General features: G+C 37.3%; 1 protein-coding gene across 4 annotated transcripts in view; it reads right to left on the bottom strand.

The window, feature by feature from the left end:
- The window catches only part of tspan9a (tetraspanin 9a), a 636,097-nt gene that overhangs the window by 22,792 nt on the left and 589,425 nt on the right, over nucleotides 1–23,880 (bottom strand). The gene's annotated exons all lie outside the window — the stretch shown is intronic.

Here is a 23,880-nt window from a genome sequence, read left to right as displayed (position 1 = left end):
ATCAACCTATCCCCAGGTGCATGTTTTTGGAGGTGGGAGGAAGCCGGAATACCCGGAGGGAACCCACGCAGTCACGGGGAGAACATGCAAACTCCACACAGAAAGATCCCGAGCCCGGGATTTAACTCAGGACTACTCAGGACCTTCGTATTGTGAGACACATGCACTAACCCCTCTTCTACCGTGCTGCCATCAGTCATTGGTGTTAATTTTCAATCTATCAAGATAAAAAAATAGGTAACACTTTAGTATGGGGAACATATTCACCATTAATTAGTTGCTTATTAACATGCAAATTAGTAACATATTGGCTCTTAATTAGTCATTATTAAGTATTTATTAATGTCTTATTCTGCATGGACTTATTATACAACCCCCATTATTAACCCTAAGTCGAACCCTCTAACCCTAACCCTAACCAATTAACTCTAAATTAAGTCTTTGTTACTTACAATATGTTCCCGTAGTGTCCAAATAGCTTTAAATTAAGTCTTTGTTACTTAGAATATGTTCCCCATACTAAAGTGTTACCAAGAAATAATATCAAAATCAAATTACAGGATGTTATTAATGTAGTTTGCTCATTTTCCTCCACTGGTGCACTAACATCATGTGGTTAATTTTTTTTTTTTTACATATGTAGCCTCTTCTACAAAGATACAGATAATTGCAATTGCGACACCTAGTGGACACACTTAGAACAGCAGTTTATTTAATTCAAAAATTCCGGCTCATTTTTCTACTTAGCAAACTCATCCCGCGGGCCGGATAAAACCTGTTCGCGGGCCTGATCCGGTCCGTGGGCCGTACGTTTGACACCCCTGGTTTAGAACATTTAACAATTTGACCGATGGACTCTCCTATAGTCATCATTCCGAGTTGAAACAAAATGAGTATGGTTTGGAAATTGAGACAGAGGCATCCATATAAACAATAACGAGTGGTACTTCAGCTCACGAGTGCCAGAGCTCCAAAGTTGTTCTGGGCTACGAGCTGTCTTTCGGCTAATTGTTATGCTTTAGGTTCTAAGCAAAAATTTGGGTCACGAGTGTCCCCACTGCTGGTTGGCATAGCGACTGTCACAGTGATCCCCATAAGAGTTGACCAAAACATTTGGGGCCTGATCTACAAAGATCCAAATACCACGTGCTAAACAGCGTTCGCAAACTATAAAATTGCATGTTCTATTGGTGGGCCTGTTGTGCGATCTACCAGGACTGTGTGTACAAAATGAGAACTGCTGCAGACCGCCTTATTTAAATTAAGTTTTTGCTTGACCTACATGGCGTTTACCATGGAAACACTCATTTACTGCACATTTATGATTTGCTCCTACCTGTGGCATTTTAGAAACAGTCCTGCAGTGCATTTTAGAAACAGTCCTGCAGTGTGCACTGAAAATGGGTTAATGAAAGATGCTGGCAATAACTGTGAGTGTGCGCTTGAACGTTCCAGACGCAACAAAATGCACATTGCAAGAAGCTTTTTTTTCTTCTAATAAAAGATATATTAATGTCAAATACAAAAAAACGCAATCAGACACTAAAACGCATCAATTGAATTTGTTTTAACCAACCCCCGTAGGTCACCTAGCAACTATACCATCATAAAATTATATTACTGAATAGACAATTTGTCTAATATTTTTTTATTGAGCTGCAGCACAATCGCCTACTTTCTCACAGCTGTTTCTGTTTCTGTGCAACTGACAGTTTGCACATCCTTTCCAGGCATTTTTAAAAATTTCACAAGGTATATATCTGCAGCTTATAGTCCCGTGCGGCTAATAAGTGAAAAATGTTGTTTAAAAAAAAAATAAAAAATTGTGGGTGCAATTAAAAAAAAACAAAACCAGTGAAGTTGGCACGTTGTGTAATTCGTAAATAAAAACAGAATACAATGATTTGCAAATCCTTTTCAACTTACAAGGGACGGCGTGGCGCAGTGGAAGAGTGGCCGTGCGCAACCCGAGGGTCCCTGGTTCAATCCCCACCTAGTACCAACCTCGTCATGTCCGTTATGTCCTGAGCAAGACACTTCACCCTTGCTCCTGATGGGTGCTGGTTAGCGCCTTGCATGGCAGCTCCCTCCATCAGTGTGTGAATGTGTGTGTGAATGGGTAAATGTGGAAGTAGTGTCAAAGCGCTTTGAGTACCTTGAAGGTAGAAAAGCGCTATACAAGTACAACCCATTTATTTATTTATTATTATATTCAATTGAATAGACTGCAAAGACAAGATATTTAATGTTCAAACTGAAAAACTTAATTTTTTTTGCAAATAATCATTAACTTACAATTTAATGGCAGCAACACATTGCAAAAATGTTGACACAGGGGCATTTTTACCACTGTGTTACATGGCCTTTCCTTTTAACAACACTCAGTAAACGTTTGGGAACTGAGGAGACCAATTTTTGAAGCTTTTCAGGTGGAATTCTTTCCCATTCTTGCTTGATGTGCAGCTTAAGTTGTTCAACAGTCCGGGGTCTCCGTTTTGGTATTTTAGGCTTCATATTGCGCCACACATTTTCAATGGGAGACAGGTCTGGACTACAGGCAGGCCAGTCTAGTACCCACACTCTTTTACTATGAAGTCACACTGTTTTAACACGTGGCTTGGCATTGTCTTGCCGAAATAAGCAGAGGCGTCCATGATAACGTTGCTTGGATGGCAACATATGTGGCTCCAAAACCTGTATGTACCTTTCAGCATTAATGGTGCCTTTACAAATGTGTAAGTTACCCATGCCTCGGGCACTAATACACCGCCATACCATCACAGATGCTGGCTTTTGAACATTACGGCTATAACAGTCCGGATGGTTCTTTTCCTCTTTGGTCTAGAGGACACAACGTCCACAGTTTCCAAAAACAATCTGAAATGTGGACTCGTCAGACCACAGAACACTTTTCCACTTTGCATCAGTCTATCTTAGATGAGCTCGGGCCCAGCAAAGCCAGATGCGTTTCTGGGTGTTGTTGATGAATGGCTTTCGCTTTGCAAGGTAGAGTTTTAACTTGGACTTACAAATGGAGAGACCAACTGTAGTTACTGACAGTGGTTTTCTGAAGTGTTCCTGAGCCCATGTGGTGATATCCTTTACACATTGATGTTGCTTTTTGATGCAGTACCGCCTGAGGGATCGAAAGTCTGTAATATCATTGCTTACGTGCAGTGATTTCTCCAGATTCTCTGAACCTTTTGATAATATTACGGACCGTAGATGGTGAAATCCCTAAATTACTTGCAATAGCTGGTTGAGAATTGTTGTTCTTAAACTGTTGGACAATATGCTCACGCATTTGTTCACAAAGTGGTGACCCTCGCCCCATCCTTGTTTGTGAATGACTTTGGTGCGGTTTGTTTTCCCGTGGTGCAAAGCGACTGGACCGGACACGACGTGAAGGTAATGACATCTTTTAATTTTAACTCAAAAGCTCCGAAAAGGGTATAAAAAAGGCGCTCATAGTGGAGGTTCACAACTTGGCTATGAAAACAAAAACTAGCACAAAGGCAGAACTATGGACAAAAAAACGAAAACACTTGCTGTGACAAGAAACGAGCATGGAAAAGAGCAGCATGGATCATCAGCATAAATAACAAGGGTGTGTAGAGAGTGATGTCGCCAGGCTTAAATAGTGATGTGGTTATTGACAACAGGTGCATGAGTCCAACACGTGAAACAGGTGAAACTAATGGGTCGCTATGGTGACAAAACAAACAAGAGTACACAAAGAGTCCAAAAACCAAACCGAACATAACCAAAACAAAACATGATCACACAGACATGACAGCATGTCATGGAAGCGGCTTTTATACCCAATCATGGCACCCACCTGTCCCCAATTAGCCTGTTCATCTGTGGGATGTTCCAAATAAGTGTTTGATGAGCATTCCTCAACTTTCTCAGTCTTTTTTGCCACTTGTGCCAGCTTTTTTGAAATATGTTGCAGGCATCAAATTCCAAATGAGCTAATATTGGCAAAAAAATATCGTTTTCCGGTTCAAACTTAACGTTAAAGTACGTAAGTATCTTGTCTTTGCAGTCTATTCAATTGAAAATAGGTTGAAAAGGATTTGCAAGTCATTGTATTCTGTTTTTATTTACGATTTACACAACGTGCCAACTTCACTGGTTTTGGGTTTTGTATGTACCTGTACGCCTTATCATCCAGAAAATACGATAGTGATGATTTCTGTTCCTAGAAAATCTTAAATGTAAATACTTCATGGTTGAATTTGCTTAGAGACTTTATTCATGTCTCGTCTGCTTACTCAGGAACGACTGATACCATTACAACATTTCGGCATCGATCCAGTTCAAAGTAGCGTTTGATTTCCTCCAGAAGCTATCTGAGATTGATAAGTGGTCAGAAAATTAATGGATGGGTTGCATATTTGCATCATTTATCCATGTGCGCTGTCGCTTGCGGATACAACTTTGAATAATCACATCCCTCATCTATTGAGCTACCCTTCTTTTTTGTCTTGACTTAAGATGAGACATCTTGGGTAACTTCCCCCCGACAAGGTGCGTCTGCATGCCCTCAAGCAAAGTGTGTAAATCTGTTTCCTTGCGACTCAACTCCAGTAATGTGCTCAAGGTTGTGTCATGTCAGTGGGAGATTAATATCTTATTGGAAGTGTTAATGAGAAACAAAAGTCAGTAGCTTCATTCTCCCGCAGTTTGCTTCGCCCATGGGGGATTTGACTAACAGCTGCGACAGATTGAGGGGCGCTTCAGATATGTGGTAATTGTTATGGGGGAAATAGGCCAGTGGTGCCCAAACCACACTGCACAGGCACAATTAGATAACCACACTGCAACCAAAAGGATATTTACAAGTTAAGACTCCGCTCACCACTTTAAACCCACTAATGATTCTCTAATGTACAGTGGTGTCAATGTCAGATGTTAAAACAGGAATTCTGTCTCATTGAGACAAATTTACACACCCTTTCAAAAAAAAAGGGTGTCAAACTCCATCAAACCGGAGGCTGGGGCACAAGAAGTATTCACGTTTTAACAGTGTGACAAAATTTGTTAACTACTTCTACCAGCACCTACAGTGACCCTAAGAAATGGTGTTCTTAAGTTTTTATAAATATAAAATTGAATGTAAAAATGGTATATATTTGACCTTGTTAAGTTCCCCAAAAGATGGCCAGAGACACTTCTACTTGCCGACAGGAAGTTGCTCTTTTTGTTTCCCAATATGTGCTTGTTGTTTGTACCTGTTAGCCCTTCAAGGTGGGCGGGCCGCAATTACACTAAACTAAGAAGTAGAGGGTCACAAAATATGGGTCTGGGGCCACAAGTTTGAGAACCCCACTTTGAACAGTAAACAACAGTATTTGATAGTGGTGTAACAGTACGACATCCTCACGAGTTGATACGGGTCCCTGGATGATGGTCATGGTTTTGTTCTTTTTCGGTGCAGTAAGTTTACGAAATACAAAACTAAAGATTTTTTAAATAAAAAAACTGCCACTTAATTCCTAAATAAATACAATTCTTGTATGAAAAGTTTATAAACAAACAAATATTGCATACTACATCAGAATTCAAGGTTTAATATATATATATATATATATATATATATATATATATATATATATATATATATATATATATATATATATCCATCCATCCATCCATTTTCTACCGCTTATTCCCTTTGGGGTCGCGGGGGGCGCTGGAGCCTATCTCAGCTACAATCGGGCAGAAGGCGGGGTATATATATATATATATATATATATATATATATATATATATATATATATGTATATATATATATATATATATATATATATATATATATACACATATATATATGTATATATATATTACGGCTGTGAGTCTTTGGGTGTCGAAATCGATTCTTGGGGTCACGATTCGATTCAAAATCAATTTTTTTCAATTCAAAATGATTCTCGATTCAAAAATGAAAAAAAAAAAATTAAATAAAAAATAAATAAAATAAAAAAACAACAACGATTTTTTCCCGATTCAAAAGGATTCTCTATTCATTCAATACATAGGATTTCAGCAGGATCTACCCCAGTCTGCTGACATGCAAGCAGAGTAGTAGATTTTTGTAAAAAGCTTTTATGATTGTAAAGGACAATGTTTTATCCACTGATTGCAATAATGTAAATTTGTTTTAACTATTAAATGAACCAAAAATATGACTTATTTTATCTTTGTGAAAATATTGGACACAGTGTGTTGTCAAGCTTATGAGATGCGATGCAAGTGTAAGCCACTGTGACACTATTGTTCATTTATTTTTATTTTTATAAATGTCTAATGATAATGTCATTGAGTGATTTTTAACCACTGCTATGTTGAAATTGTAACTAATATTGATACTGTTGTTGATAATAGTAATTTTTGTTTCACTACTTTTGGTTTGTTCTGTGTCATGTTTGTGTCTCCTCTCAATTGCTCTGTTTATTGCAGTTCTGAGTGTTGCTGGGTCGGGTTTGGTTTTGGAATTGGATTGCATTGTTATGGTATTGCTGTGTATTGTTTTGTTGGATTGATTAATTAAAAAAAATAAAAAAATAAAAATTAATAAATAAAAATTTAAAAAAAAAATTGACTTTTAAAAAATGAGAATCGATTCTGAATCGCACAACATGAGAATCGCGATTCGAATTCGAATTGATTTTTTCCCACACCCCTAATATATATATATATATATATATATATATATATACATATATATATATATATATACACACACACACACATACCGTACAGGCCAAAAATTTGGACACACCTTCTCATTCAATGTGTTTTCTTTATTTTCATGACTATTTACATTGTAGATTGTCACTGAAGGCATCCAAACTATGAATGATCACATGTGGAGTTATGTACTTAACAAAAAAGGTGAAATAACTGAAAACATGTTTTATATTACAGTTTCTTCAAAATAGCCACCCTTTGTCGCGCACTCTTGGCATTCTCTCGATTAGCTTCAAGAGGTAGTCACCTGAAATGGTTTTCACTTCACAGGTGTGCTTGAAGCTCATCGAGAGAATGCCAAGAGTGTGCAACGCAGTAATCAGAGCAAAGAGTGGCTATTTTGAAGAAACTAGAATATAAAACATATTTTCAGTTATTTCACCTTTTTTTGTTAAGTACATAACTCCACACGTGTTCATTCATAGCTTTGATGCCTTCAGTGACAATCTACAATGTAAATAGTCATGAAAATAAAGAAAACATTGAATGATGAGAAGGTGTGTCCAAACTTTTGGCCTGTACTATATATATATATGTATATATATATATATGTATATATATATATATATATATATGCATCTATTGATCGATCGATAGAGATTACATTTTCCTGAATGTATTGTTCTACCAATTGTTGCCGATAAACAATATCTTTGCCAGCATTATTTTAAGACCAAATCAAGCACTTGTGTGATCATAATATACAATAGTAATAATGCAAGTATTCCTTTCAAACGAAATAAACTTATTTGAAATTTTTTTACCATTACAAATGGAAGATTTAGGTGTGTGTGTAAGCTAGCGGTCCCGCCTTCGCCCACCAAGACAAAAATTGTGTATGGATGACAAGAGGATTCACTCTGTTCATTTAATTCTGCTGTTGAATAAACACGCTCGGGTGCGGAAAACGATGCACAGAATGAACCCTCATGTACCCTGATTGGAAGCGAGAGGAAAACATCGGACCTGGCAATTTATGGATGTTGGCAACGTTATGAAGTTAATTTTTTTTGTTTATTGTTTGATCAATTGATTTATTAACTATAGGCCCAGGCCTACTTATGCAAGTACAACACAAATATAATGTTTACGCAATACAGGGTCACCATGGCAATGACAGAGAAGTTAAAAACTTAGTCAAACTGGTTTGTTCTAACTATATTTTTTTTCTGCAGTAAAATGATTTAGTAATCACAAGTTAACACAAACATATCTCATTTGAGCGTCCTCTAAAACCTTAGAAATAAGATTAGCATGTAAATTCCAGTCCCATTCGACTGTGCGGCTCGGCAACTTTGCTGATGGAGAAGGAGCGTATCAGCATACGCCTCGTCGGGCTGCGGGCACAAACATCCTCTGCATCTGTCCTTGTACCAGAAAATGGGATGAGGAGCTTTATCATCAATCTTTGCCTCTTACTTTGTTTCCGTCTTCTCCTTTCAATCTGGGCTTTATGCGATACTGCTCGCTCATTACTGACTTCTCGCAGAAACAGAGTCACAGGAGAGCAGCCTCTTTCCACCAGCCCGCCCGACAACTACACCCCGCACGCCCACCCCCACAAACAGACTACAATAAAATCATCATGTTGGTCTCCAAAGACTCCTCTGCACGTCTTTCATTTGCTGCGTGGAAGTCTTTGTTAGAGTCTGACACGAAACTTAACGATGCAGATTTAAGGCTAATGAGGTGTAGACAAATGACTGTAGAGCGAGCAAACAGGAATTTGGTCATGCAACTCTGACCTAGTTTCTCGACTTTTGAGGAAAACAAACAAGAGTTGTGCCGCATTCGCCTACATTCTTCTGATGTAGTGCAAACTCACTTTTGACCAAAACTCTTATTTTAGGACAACAACCAAAATCAGTAGTGTGTTGACAACAACATTGACTTATGATCATTTAAAAACAACTAAGATTATCAACTAGACCAGTAAACGTTTGGGAACTGAGGAGACCGATTTTTAAGCTTTTCAGGTGGAATTCTTCCAGTACCGGTCCGTGGACCAATTGGTACCGGGTCGCGGCCGCACAAGAAATTAAAAAAAAAAAAAAAAAAATATATATATATATATATATTTTAAATTACCGTATTTGTCTGACTATAAGTCGCAGTTTTTTTCATAGTTTGGCCGGGGGAGTGACTTATGTGTGAAATTATTAACACATTACCGTAAAATATCAAATAATATTATTTAGCTCATTCACGTAAGAGACTAGACGTATAAGATTTCATGGGATTTAGCGATTAGGAGTGACAGATTGTTTGGTAAACGTATAGCATGTTCTATTTGTTATAGTTATTTGAATGACTCTTACCATAATATGTTACGTTAACATACCAGGCACGTTCTCAGTTATGCGTCATGTAACGTACACTTATTCAGCCTGTTGTTCACTATTCTTTATTTATTTTAAATTGCCTTTCACGTGTCTATTCTTGGTGTTGGCTTTAATCAAATACATTTCCCCCAAAAATACTCCAGTGCGACTTATATATGTTTTTTATCTTCTTTATTATGCATTTTCGGCAGGTGCGACTTATACTCCGGTGCGACTTATACTCCGAAAAAATACGGTAAATCAACATAAAAAACACAATATATACATTATATATCAATATAAATCAATACAGTCTGCAGGGATACAGTCCGTAAGCACACATGATTGTATTTCTTTATGACAAAAAAAAAAAAAAATACCATTACCCCTCCCCCCGGTCCGTGGGACACATTTTCAAGCGTTGATCGGTCCGCAGCTACAAAAAGGTTGGGGACCAATGAACTAGACAACAGTACAAGAGTAGCTTGGACAACAATGGTGCCTTGCTTAATCTGGTGTGACCAAAGTGGTCTGTTCTGCTCTATGGGTTGTCAGGATGAGCATATGAATTCATTTTTTCCCCCAACCCAATTGAAATAAACATCTGCAGATCTGTGTGAGAATTATCATCGCATCACATGGTCAACATGAGGATAAGAACACTTTGAAAAACTGGATTAGTCACTGTAGAGCACGGCTATTCAACTGGCGGCCTGTAGGCCGAATCTGGCCCGTAACACCATACCGGCCCCCGAGTTCAGTTCAAAAACTTGGGAGACAACCATGTTTGCAGCATATTCCTAAAAACGTTAAGAGTGCTCCTGTTGTATGGAGGAACTTGGACCACTGATCCTTGCAATGACATTTGAACCTTGCTGGCAAACATAGAACACTGGGGTCCAAACGTGTGATTTACATCAACTTTAAGTCCTTTGTTTTTCAGAATGGGATTTATGGACAGTACCAAAGTTGTTGCTGTACCTTGTTTACTTCAGATTCATTCAGTAATTTGTATTTGTTCAACTACTTTAGTTCAAGTTAAAGTACCACTTAAATTACCCTCTGCATTTGACCCATCCCCTTGTTCCACCCTCTGGGAGGTGAGGGGAGCAGTGAGCAGCAGTGGTGGCCGCGCTCGGGAATTATTTGAACTCACGACCTAGTATTACACTGCAAAAAATCAGCGTTCAAAAACAAGAAAAAAAAAAAAAAAAAATTAGGGGTATTTCACTTGAACTAAGCAAAATTATCTGCCAATAGAACAAGAAAATTCGGCTTGTCAAGATTTTCCAAAACAAGTAAAATTAGCTAACCTCAATTAACCCAAAAATACCTTAAAATAAGTAAATTCTCACTAATAACAAGTGCACTTTTCTTGGTAGAATTTTTTTTTTACCTTTTTGCTCAATATGTTGAAAACTATTCTTAAATAAGTAAATGCTAGTGCCATTATCTTGACATAATGATATGCGCTCGGCATCATGATTTTTTTTTTCATGCTTTAAGTAAGAAATTATTACTTTAAAAAAGTCGTTTTATACTTGTGAGTGTTAATGACACAGCTTTGCAACAGTTGATATTTTAGTTTCAAGCATGTTTTACTCAATATAGGTCATAAAATCTAAGCTACAAGCTGTAATATCTTACTGAGATAATTTCGGACCAAAACCCTTAAAACAAGTAAAACACTAACATAAAATCTGCTTAGTGAGAAGAATTATCTTATCAGACAGAAAATAAGCAAATATCACCCTTGTTTGAGGTATTTAATCTTACTTAGATTTCAGTTTTTGCAGTGTACAGTATTTGTCTTATTTTCCATTATTTTATTGTAAATGGTAAATACGCTTTTCTACTTTCAAGGTACTCAAAGTGCTTTGACACTATTCACACACTGATGGCAGGAGCTGCCATGCAAGGCACTAACCACGACCCATCAGGAGCAAGGGTGAAGTGTCTTGCTCAAGGACACAACGGACGTGACTAGGTTGGTAGAAGCTGGGGATCGAACCAGGAACTCTCAGGTTGCTGGCACGGCCACTCTCCCAACCGCGCCACACCGTCCCCATAATCTAAGCAATCTAAGTAGATGTATTCACCAAGCAGGACCTCTTTTTCTGGGTTAAGAGTGAACCCTGCTAATGACAACAATTGTGGGTAATCTTGGCACTATATTCACCGTGACAATCCCCAGTTGACCAACTGTCAGCAGAACAACTTTTTGATGGACTACATCTTCAACACCTACCTCGTCAATAACACATCTCCACCTTGGTGAGACTTTGATGCGACTGATATCAAAAGATAACAGCATGACAAAGCATCGGACATTCAGCACATCACTTCAGGGTAACTGAAACTGCTATCAACAACTGTCTGAGCAAAGTGTGTATGAACTCTATTGATTCATTCTCAACATAAAAAAACAGCTTTTGGTGTTGTGGATTTGCAGGACAAACATTGCTAACAAGACGGAATGCTTACAAGCAAACACTAAGCAAATGATCGTAGCTATGGTTCTTGACCAAGTTTTTGCAAAACAACACATGTAATCCCAGTACTAATTTAAAGGAATTGCCAAGGATGTTACAAAGTATTTCCACGTCGTGGCCGTGTTGTAGTGGCCAGGGGACGACCATAGCAAGGAGGATCTTCCAGGCTACCGGTGAGTACTGCAATCTATAGTAGAACATACTCAAGGCTACTATTTTGGGAAATATATATATATATATATATTTCCCAAAATAGTAGCTTACCGGCTACGGTGTCGGCACGGACTACAAAGGCGGATGACAATTTTCAGGATTTATGCAGATCCCAAATACAGATCAGCAGGTACCACAAGGTAAGAAAAGTTTCTTTTGCACAATATTGCGAAACAAAACGCCAGATAATATGTCTTACCTTATACACACACCATAATAATACTCGTATGTTTAATACGCAGACAATCCATCAAGCAGTGCGGCTTCATAGCGGGGTACACCCTGGACAAGTCGCCACCTCATCGCAGGTGTGTGTATATATATATATATATATATATATATATATATATATATATATATATATATATATATATATATATATATGTACATCAATCAATTTCAATCAATATTTATTTATATAGCCCTAAATCACAAGTGTCTCAAAGGGCTGCACAAGCCACAACGACATCATCGGTACAGAGCCCACATAAGGGCAAGGAAAAACTCACAACCCCAATGGGATGTTGATGTGAATGACTATGAGAAACCTTGGAGAGGACCGCATATGTAGGAGACCCCCCCCATATATATATATATATATATATATATATATATATATATTTTTTTTTTTTTGGTTTTGTTTGTTTGTTGTTGTATATATAGATATGGATATATATATATATATATATATATATATATATATATATATATATATATATATATATATATATATATATATATATATATATATCCATTTTCTACCGCTTATTCCCTTCGGGGTCGCGGGGGGTGCTGAAGCCCATCTCAGTTGCACCCGGGCGGTAGGCGGGGTACACCCTGGACAAGTCGCCACCTCATCGCATATATATCAATCGATGTCAATCAATGTTTATTTATATAGCCCTAAATCACAAGTGTCTCAAAGGGCTGCACAAGCCACAATGACATCCGCGGTACAGAGCCCACATAAGGGCAAGGAATAACTCACAACCCCAATGGGACGTTGATGTGAATGACTATGAGAAACCTTGGAGAGGACCGCATATGTGGGTGACCCCTCCCCCCCCACTATATATATATATATATATATATATATATATATATATATATATATATATATATATATATATATATATATATATATGTATATATTAGACTAATTATTAAGAACTCAAATTAAAAACTCACCGGTGTTAGAAAAATTACTTTAAAAAATAAATTACAGTTACTTGTTACTTTTCCCAAAAGAATAATTGATTTACAAACGGAATTGTTTCTTAATAGATGTAATTGATTACTAAGGAAAGTAATTAATGCGCTACTTTTTAAAAAACTTTTAAGAGATGTTTCATGAGAGAAGAGTGTGTGTCTTTAAAATGCGATGCCTTTTGAGAAGTGAAGCGTGACGTCACCGAGTGAGCGCTCATTGGCTGTTTTAGCTCAGCATTGGTAGTCTGTGGACTAGAAGGAGATTGTCGATGCCAACGCCTGTGGAATGTTTTTTACTGATAGTTAATGAAGCCATTGAACATGTGTCAATGGTTATGTTTCTCCTTGTCCACAAACGGGGAATTGTAAAATTATTATTATTGATAATTGTCACTTTATTGAATGTTCATTATCCCTCTGTAGTAGTAATAGCGAGCATGCACGTGTGTGCTGGCAAAGACTTACTTCCTTAAGTGGACTCGTGACCTTGAAGTGATTACTCTCTGCTAGGAAAACTAACAGTGATAATAACACCATTATTATGTAGCGCCATTTTTCCAAACAGTGACAGTCACACAAACAATTCAAGTGGGAGAGATTCATGTCAAGGAGACTGAGTTTGTTTTTGCTGTTATTTATTTGTTAATAGAATTATGCAAATTGATATTCTGTCCAATAAAAGGTCTGATATGTACCAATGACAATGTCTAAAGTTCAACAATACGCAAGAAGTGGTAATCTGTGAAAGTACCATTAGTTGTTGATGCAAACTACAATTGTTTGGCCTGTTATCTCTTATGGCAGCACATAGCTTTTCGAGTAGATGCTCAGTATTGCATATAAACAGTAGGTGGTGTAATGTGTAATAAGTGATTTGGGAGCACACTTGTTGTAATCATTTGCTTTGAGAAATTACAATGTTTAATTATCAAGTCTCTGTAGTATCAATGCACACTAAGCCCCTTAACGATACTGTGTGGATAAACATATGACCAATTGGAGAAAAGAACAAGTCGTGCTGCACAACCTCACCCTAAAAAATCTTCCATAAAGTCTTCCATCATGGGCTGTACACTCGTTACTTTTTTCCAAGTCTAACTGCTTCCACTTACGGTCTATTGTAGATATGTCTGTAAGAGCTGTGGATAACTGCCCCAAAAGCGAAATAAATGGTATAGAGAGAAGGGGAATCAGAACCAGAGCTCCCGACGATAGCATATCATTAAATAAGAAATTGGATTCCCTTGTATGCTGGGTAAGGCTAGGCTGGGTTGCCAAGATCAGAATGTTCAACCCTATGAGACCTCTGCTACTACGGTTAGGTCTGGAATGATAAACGCGTGATCATGAATTGAACATGTTTTATGTGCCTGCTTGAGGGTTGTGTGGTTGGTGCAATAAATCAGTCACCATGCGTGAGATCAAGACATTTTTATTTGTAAAGGCGTCCAAAGTGAGGTTTAACATCCAAGAAAACCATTTGTTTCACCCTAAGTACCTCCAGTCTAAGATTCATAGCATGGAGGTTTTGTTCAGATCAAAATTGGTTGATTTTGTTTGTTCGTGGATTTTTTGTTAAACCTATCGTATTTTCCGGACCATAGGGCGCACCGGATTACAAAGCGCACTGCCGATGAATTATCTGTTTTTTTAATCTTTTTACATATAAAAAGGTGCACCGTATTATAGGGCGCATTAAAAGAGTCATATTGTTGTGATTTTTTTCTAAATTGAAAACACTTCCTTGTGGTCTACATAACATGTACTGGTGGTTCTTTGGTCAAAATGTTGCATAGTTTATGTTTTACAGATCATCTTCAAGCCGCTGTCTGACAGTCGCTTCAGGATGCGCCGTTTTGTGGGCGGTCTTATTTACGTGGCTCACCTTCGACAGCGTCTTCTCCCCGTCATCTTTGTTGTAGCGGTGTAGCGTGCAAGGACGGGAGTGGAAGACGCGTCAAAAGATGTAGCTTACTGTTTAAATGACATTCAGACTTTACTTAAATCAATAACGGAGCAGCATCTCTTCATCCGGAAACAACAACAACTGGAACTCTCTAATAACTAAAGTTATTTGGGTGAATTATGTAAACTCACTAGACCGGTATGTTTTAGCACTTTCATGGCAAGTTTACTGACAGATATAAGTAAAACCTTTACACTACTTTATATTACAAATGGCAATAGCGGAGGATGAAGTTCCCATAACAAGAAAACTGAAAATATCGGCTACGGTGTCGGCACGTACTACAAAGGCGGATGCTAATTTTCAGGATTTATGCAGATCCCAAATACAGATCAGCAGGTACCAGAAGGTAAGAAAAGTTTCTTTTGCATAATATTGCGAAACAAAACGCCAGATAATATGTCTTACCTTATACACGCACCATAATAATACTCGTATGTATACATAATAATACTCGGTGCGGCTTCATAGTTTACCAAAGTCGTACTAAAACATTTTGATAGATTTTTGAGCGCCGTGTGTAATGTTTATATTTTCAGTGGAACATTTAAAATGTTGGTGTTGTTTACTTGAGACATAGTGCCATCATAGTGACAATATACTTTTATCTCTTATGTTTGACTACCATCTACTGGTCACACTTATCATTACACTATGTACCAAATAAAATAGCTTTGAGGTGGGTAAGCTCAACCAAACTTATTCCTTACATTAGGCGAACCGGTTTATAAGGCGCACTGTCGAGTTTTGAGAAGAAAAAAGATTTTAAGTGCGCCTTATAGTCCGGAAAATACGGTACATGGCCTATTTATACGGAACATTGGGAAAGGGTGGCACTTATAGCAAGGAAGAATAGTGCCTGTGAATATTCTCATTCATGCAAGCCATTGTATTCTCAGGGCATTGAATCAATCGCAACTGGACTATCAAGGTTGTCTGAGAAGACGTTTTGCCTCTCATCCAGGCAGGCATCATCATTTCATGCCCACAAACTTAGGACAGATCTAGTCTGAGATTCTAGTGCAGGGTCCAAAGTATTTGTTTTCAACAGTCGGGAACACGTTTTGTGGTGCAAAACGACAGCTGTTTAGATGCAAAGAAAAGAGACCTCTGCCAGCACAACAGTTGTTAGCATTCTATTCAGGCGTAACAATTGTCAACCAAAAGTGCCTATGCCCTGATATTTGTTAGAGGCTAAATGACCAAATCTCTTAGGAAGTTTTGAAAGGACAGCATTGTATGTGGGAGAGATAGTGTTGCATGCATGTTCCGTTCAGGGATGGTTTTTCAACTTTGACACAGACGGCCTCCCTCACTCACCATTAAATGGTAAAGAGATGGTTCAAATCGGGGTTCATTCACAAAGAACATGAAGACGACAGTGCAGACGGCTCCGGTGATAGTGTTTCCTCATCTGACTCCTTTGTACTCAGACGTGATCATTCACGCGTTTATTTCGTCTCGTATTAACTATTGCAATTCTCTTTTCACTCTTTTCAACAAGTCAACGCTAAAGAGATTTCAGACTGTACAAAATGCAGCTGCCAGACTCTTGACTAGTGCACCCAGAACAGCCCATATTGCCCCAATTGTATCCAGTATTCATTGGCTTCCAGTTAAATTTCGAATTGAGTTTCACATTTTTGTCCTGACATTCTGTACATTGCATGGTGGGGCCCCTCAGTACATCACTGACTTGCTATGCCCCTACTCTTCAGGGCGCAGCTTTCCGGTCTTCAGGCCAGGGTCTTCTAAAGATCTCAAAAACTCACTTTAAAACCCATGGAGACATGGCATTCCAGGCTATAGCTCCCAGACTCTGGAACAATTTGCACCAGTCTTTGGGTGATCTTGACTGTGTTGAAACTTTTAAGAAACATTTGAAAACTTCTCTTTTTAAGAAGACTTTTAGTTAATGCACCTTTTAACTATCAATTTTAATCCACTTTGTATCTTTTTTATGATGTTGCCCTTGTTGTTTTCATTGAATTGTTGTTTTACTTCACCTATGTTTTGTACAGCGCGTTTTGATTTTATCTATGAAAAGCGCTTTATAAATAAAACTTACTTACTTACATGCATTCATTATAGTGTGTGTGTTTGTGTACTGTATGTGGGTCATCAGGGCATTATTTGTAAGTCTAAAAAGCACTTTGTGTTGCAATTGTTTAATGTATGAAAATCGTTTTATAAATAAAGTTTGATTTGATTTGAAGGTAGCATACAGGCAAACACTTTTTTCACTTTTGTTGAGTTTTTCATTTTGTCTTTCGAGTCATTGATTGTCCTCCCAGACAGAAGTGTTATTCATTATCATCATCTTGTGTGCCATCACACAAACATTACCGTATTTTCCGGACCATAGGGCACACCGGATTATAAGGCGCACTGCTGATGAGCGGGTCTAGTCAGGTTTTTTTTTCATACAAAAGGCGCACCGGATTATAGGGCGCATTAAAGGAGTCATATTATTATTATTTTTTTTCTAAATGGAATACACTTCCTTGTGGTCAACATAACATGTAATGGTGGTTCTTTGGTCAAAATGTTGCATGGATTATATTTTACAGATCATCTTCAAGCCGCTTTCTGACAGTCGCTTCAAGCATCTTTTTTCCGTCATCTTTGTTGTAGCGGTGTAGCGTGCAAGGACGGGGGTGGAAGAAGTGTTACAAATGGAGCTAACTGTTTTAATGACATTCAGATTTTACTTAAATCAATAACGGAGCAGCATCAACGCCGAAAATGTGTCCTGTGAAAAAACATCCGACCGGAACTCTCTAGTAACTAAAGTTCCTTGGGTGAATAATGTAAACTCACTACACCGGTATGTTTTAGCGCTTTCATGGCGAGTTTAATGACATATATAAGTAAGAACTTTACACTACTTTATATTAGAAATGGCAACAGTGGAGGATGAATGTCCCATAACAAGAAGATAGAGAAAAAGAAGAAGCTTATGGACCACGGTTTCGGTACGGACTACAAGGGTGGACGAGCGTAAATTTTCAGGACTTATGCAGATCCCAAATACCCATCAACAGGTAGTTGCTTTTGCATAATATTGCGAAATAAAACGCCAGTTAATATGACTTACCTTATACACACACCATAATAATACTCGTATGTTGAATCACAGCACAATCCATCAAGCATTGCGGCTTCCTAGTTTACCAAAGTGGGAGTAAAACATTTTGATACATTTTCGAGCGCCGTGTGTAATGTTCTATATTTTCAATGGAACATATACAATATCGGTGTTGTTTACTTGAGTCATATTGCAGGCTACACGTATCTCTTATGTGTGAGTGCCATCATATTTCAGTCTACACGTATCTCTTATGTGTGACTGCCATCTGGTCACACTTATCATTTCACCATGTACCAAATAAAATAGCTTCGAGGCCGGTATGCACAACCAAAATTATTCCGTACATTTGCCGCATCGGGTTATAAGGCGCACTGTCGACTTTTGAGAAAACGAAAGGATTTTAAGTGCGCCTTATAGTCCAAAAAATACGGTACTTAACTTGCGTGATATACATGGAAAAGAGGGTGATTTGTGACCTGTTAACATGTGAATGGACAAACAACCTTGGCACTTGTACTGTTCTATCTATACTATTTACATGCACTCTCTCTTTCAGCAGCCTCATTTCTTTCACATCTTTAATATCCCGCTTCTCCCTCTCCTGGGTCTAACTGCTTTCCCTCTCAACCTTCCCCCTTCCTGCAATGTTTTTTTTTCCTTTCCGCCCTACATCCTGCTGCACATGCTCTGCTGCTCTCCTTGTCCTCTTGCCAGGTTGTGCTTCCGCATTGTGAGCTAATAAACCTTTACCGTTGTTTGGCTTGGCGTGTCGGGTTGACAGAGAAACAATGAGGTCACAGCGTTAAAGACGGATGGCAATAATCTGGTTTGTGGCCCGGCCATCTGCTGGAGTCAGCTGGTTGCTAACTGCAGGACGTGACTTTATTATAGTACAGCTTCTGTATGGCATTTGCTGCGGAACAGCGCTGTGCATGGGGAAGGACATACAGCAAAGTCATACCTAAAAGCAGCTTTTGTGCACTTTTCTTGAAAAGTTGGATCTATGGCAACCTTTCTTTCTGTGGGGGAGCTTTTTGTCGTTCTTTAGAAAATGCAATTTGTGTTTCCTCACAGCCTGAAGCTGATAAGTATGTCCAGTCACAATGTGGCCAGACAGCAGAACCCTGCGAATAGAGGCATCCAAAACTGCGTGCAAGCTCACGCCAAAATGACCCTTTGACATTAATTACCACGAGTATCCAACATTGTAAAATTTTTAAGTCAGAGAAGATGAAATTCATTATAGGTCCCCTTTAATCATGTGCCTAATTAAACTCCTAAAATCCACTTTCGACATTTAATTATGTATATAAAGATAAATTAGACAATTTCAAAAAGCAAATTGATTTGCTTTGTATAACTTAGAGCAGTGGTTCTCAAACTTTTTCAACAAGTACCACCTCAGAAAAAAACACCATAATGACCAACGAGTGTACACAATATGTTGGTGCCGGTACCAAAATTATTTCGATACTTTCCGGTACTTTTCTAAATAATGGGTACCACACAAAATTGCATTATTGGCTTTATTTTAACAAAAAAATCTTAGGGTACATTAAACATATGTTTCTTATTGCAAGTTTGTCCTTAAATAAAATAGTGAACTTACAAGACAAATTTTCTTTTATTAGTAAGTAAACAAAGACTCCTAATTTAGCTGCTGACATATGCAGTAACATATTGTGTCATTTTCCATTCTATTATTTCGTCAACATTATTAAGGACGAGTGGTAGAAAATGAATTATTAATCTACTTGTTCATTTACTGTTAATATCTGCTTACTTTCTCTTTTAACATGTTCTATCTACACTTCTGTTAAAATGTAATAATCACTCATTCTTCTGTTGTTTGATACTTTACATTAGTTTAGGATGATACCACACATTTGGGTATCAATCTGATACCAAGTAGTTACAGGATCATACATTGGTCATATTCAAAGTCCTCATGTGTCCAGGGACATATTTCTTGAGTTTATAAACATAATTAAAAAAACGAAAGATGTTGTGAGGCGGTATAGTACCGAAAATGATTCATTAGCATCGCGGTACTATACTAATACAGGTATACCGTATAACCCTATGACCTACATTAAAACAAAGAAGCGTAGTAGGCCTAACTTCCTAAGTATTCATTAAAAACAAGGCGGAAGTTTTAATTTTACAAATATATGTGACGATCTGTCAATTCATTTCGGTTTGTTTCCTTGTTTTGTATTTACTTCCCATCAGTGCTCTTATTTTGTTTCCATTTCCTGTTTGTCCCGCTGAGCACTGTGGTTCTTCCATCACCTGCTGTTGATTGGCAGCCGGTCCACACCTGCTGCCAATCAGCATGTCCCTATTTATGCCTGTCTCGAGCACTCCTCAGTGCTCGAAGATTGCTTTATGTTTGTGAACTGTTTCGTGCAAGACTGCATTCTCCTCTGTTTGTTAATTAAATTCATCTAACCTGTTCATCGTCTGCTGCTTGGGGGTCACAACAATTGCAGTCATGCGAGTTCCTCATAATATATTTTATAATTTTGGCCACTGTAGCATTACACACATCGTTTGAACATTAACACTGTGTTTGATTATAGGAAAATACAACACTGTACTTTAATCCAGTAATTCTTTGGAACCCTCGTACCACTAATGGTACACGTACCACAGTTTGAGAATCACTGATTCAGAGGAAATAAAAGTAGGTCATGACTTAACCCAGTGTTTTTCAACCTTTTTTGAGCCAAGGCACATTTTTTGCGTTGAAAAAATCCGGAGGCACACCACCAGCAGAAATCATTACAAAATTGACAGAAAAAACTTGTCCCAAGTGTTGGATATGACTTTAAACCATAACCAACCATGCATCACTATAGCTTTTGTCTCAAAGTAGGTGTACCGTATTTTTCGGACTATAAGTCGCAGTTTTTTTTTCATAGTTTAGCCGGGGGTGCGACTTATACTCAGGAGCGACTTATGTGTGAAATTATTAACACATTACCGTAACATATCAAATAATATTATTTAGCTCATTCACGTAAGAGACTAGACGTATAAGATTTCATGGGATTTAGGAGTGACAGATTGTTTGGTAAACGTATAGCATGTTCTATATGTTATAGTTATTTGAATGACTCTTACTATAATATGTTACGTTAACATACCAGGCACGTTCTCAGTTGGTTATTTATGCCTCATATAATGTACACTTATTCAGCCTGTTGTTCACTATTCTTTATTAAAATTGCCTTTCAAATGTCTGTTCTTGGTGTTGGGTTTTATCGAATAAATTTCCCCCAAAAATGTGACTTATATATGTTTTTTTCCTTCTTTATTATGCATTTTCGGCCGGTGCGACTTATACTCCGGAGCGACTTACAGTCCGAAAAATACGGTACTGTCACGACCTGTCACATCACGCCGTGACTTATTTGGAGTTTTTTGGTCTTGTCTTGCGCTCCTATTTTGGTGGCTTTTTCTTTTTTTTTGGTATTTTCCTGTAGCAGTTTCATGTCTTCCTTTGAGCGATATTTCTCGCATCTACTTTGTTTTAGCAATCAAGATTATTTCAGTTGTTTTTATCCTTCTTTGTGGGGACATCGTTGATTGTCACGTTCGGATGTACATTGTGGACGCCGTCTTTGCTCCACAGTAAGTCTTTGCTGTCGTCCAGCATTCTGTTTTTGTTTACTTTGTAGCCAGTTCAGTTTTAGTTTCGTTCTGCATAGCCTTCCCTCAGCTTCAATGCCTTTTCTTAGGGGCACTCACCTTTTGTTTATTTTTGGTTTAAGCATTAGACACCTTTTTACCTGCACACTGCCTCCCGCTGTTTCCGACAGCAACAAAGCAATTAGATACCTGCTGCCACCTACTGATATGGAAGAGTATTACACAGTTACTCTGCCGAGCTCTGGACAGCACCGACGCTCAACAACAACACATAATTTGCAGACTATAATTACTGGTTTGTAAAAAATATTTTTAACCCAAATAGGTGAAATTAAATAATCTCCCACGGCACACCAGACTGTATCTCACGGCACACTAGTGGTTGAAAAACACTGACTTAACCAAACCAACCAAATGTTAAATTTAAGAACCCATGTACCAGATTGCGTAACCAGATGGACTGCACTAAATGGAAAAACAGCCATGGACACACTAAATAAGTGTGAGGAAGAAGAAGACGTTTCTCCGATACAACACCAGCAGGTGGAAACAATTTTAGGATGGATTATGGCCGAATCGACAGTCATAAATAAGGGTATTGGAAAGACTAAAAGGGTGTCGCAGGCGTCTGTCAATATACGTTTAAAGCAGCCAGCTGTGGTATGTCTTCCAAACGTGTTAATAAATGCCTTGTGATCAGGAGATCAAGTAGCAGAAGACGATTAACGATTCCTCTGATCACAGCCTCTAGCAGATGAGGAGACCCTCACATGGCATAGCAGATTCCACGAGAGGGAAGAAGTCTGACTGGACACTCATTTTCCTGTAGCTACATTAAAGCATGCGATGAAGACAGCGTTTTAATTGTGTGTTCTGTTCTTTCTTTCTAACGACTATATATTGGCTACTGGAAATATATTTGGTAGGTATCAGTATTACTGTGGTTTGGTTTCACATTCCTTTTGGTTTAAAACTGCAGCAACACTTTCATTTTTGGCAAATAGGAGCGACGTAAAAGACAATTGTCGTTCACTGGAAGAGATGTAAATGAGGTACTTGTTTCTAAAGGAGAACTCAAGTTTCCTAGGAATTTAAACTTAGCAAATTCTCTTTGCTACTTTTTTCTACCAACTTTGTGCGACTTTACAGGTCACGGGCAGAGCTCTCTGTTTGAGTTACATAGGAAGGATCAAGGTGAAGATTTTTTCCTCCACCAAAGTTAGCCAATAATATTAGCAAGATAAGACTCAGACTTATTTGCTCCTGGCTGGGTGCGCCTGGAGACCTGATCCAAATCTAAGAATGGATTTACAGTTAAATGAATTCCTTTATCTGTTTGGAAGACTAAATTTGAACAAACATCTCTAAACAGAGAGGGAGAATTAGCTACAGTCCTGCCGGGATTGAGATAAATAGTCAGACAATATTTACTTTATTGTTATGTAGTCAACATTTAATATTTAATCACTCACCATATATCAATAAGGACCATACAAGATGGAAAATACATTTGGCCCTGGCTATGTGGTATATATATATATATACATACACACACATATATATATATATATATATATATATATATATATATATATATATATATATATATATATATATATATATATATATATATATATATACACATATGTACATATATATATATATATACACATATATACTTATGTGTATATATACATATACTTATGTATATATACATATACTTATGTATATATGAATACACTTATGTATATATATATACATATACTTATGAATGTATATATATATATACATAAGTATATATATATATATATATACACATATGTACATATATATATACACATATATACTTATGTGTATAAATACATATACTTATGTATATATACATATGTATGTATATATATATACATAAGTATATATATATATATATATATATACACATTTATATATAAATATATACATACATATATATGTATACCGTATATATATATATATATATATATATATATATATATATATATATATATATATATATATATATATACTTATGTATATATGTACCTGTATATATACTTATGTATATATATATATATGTCACGCCAAACTTTAATATATATAATATATCCAATCATTTAATAAAGTTAAATGCAAATAATGCAAATATCTCAACACTTCTCTTTT

This window comes from Nerophis lumbriciformis, linkage group LG10 (assembly GCF_033978685.3).
Source record: "Nerophis lumbriciformis linkage group LG10, RoL_Nlum_v2.1, whole genome shotgun sequence".
NCBI classification, from domain to species: Eukaryota; Metazoa; Chordata; class Actinopteri; order Syngnathiformes; family Syngnathidae; genus Nerophis; species Nerophis lumbriciformis.
The sequence above is the reverse complement of the archived record's forward strand: the minus strand, read 5'-3'. Positions and strand labels throughout refer to the sequence as shown.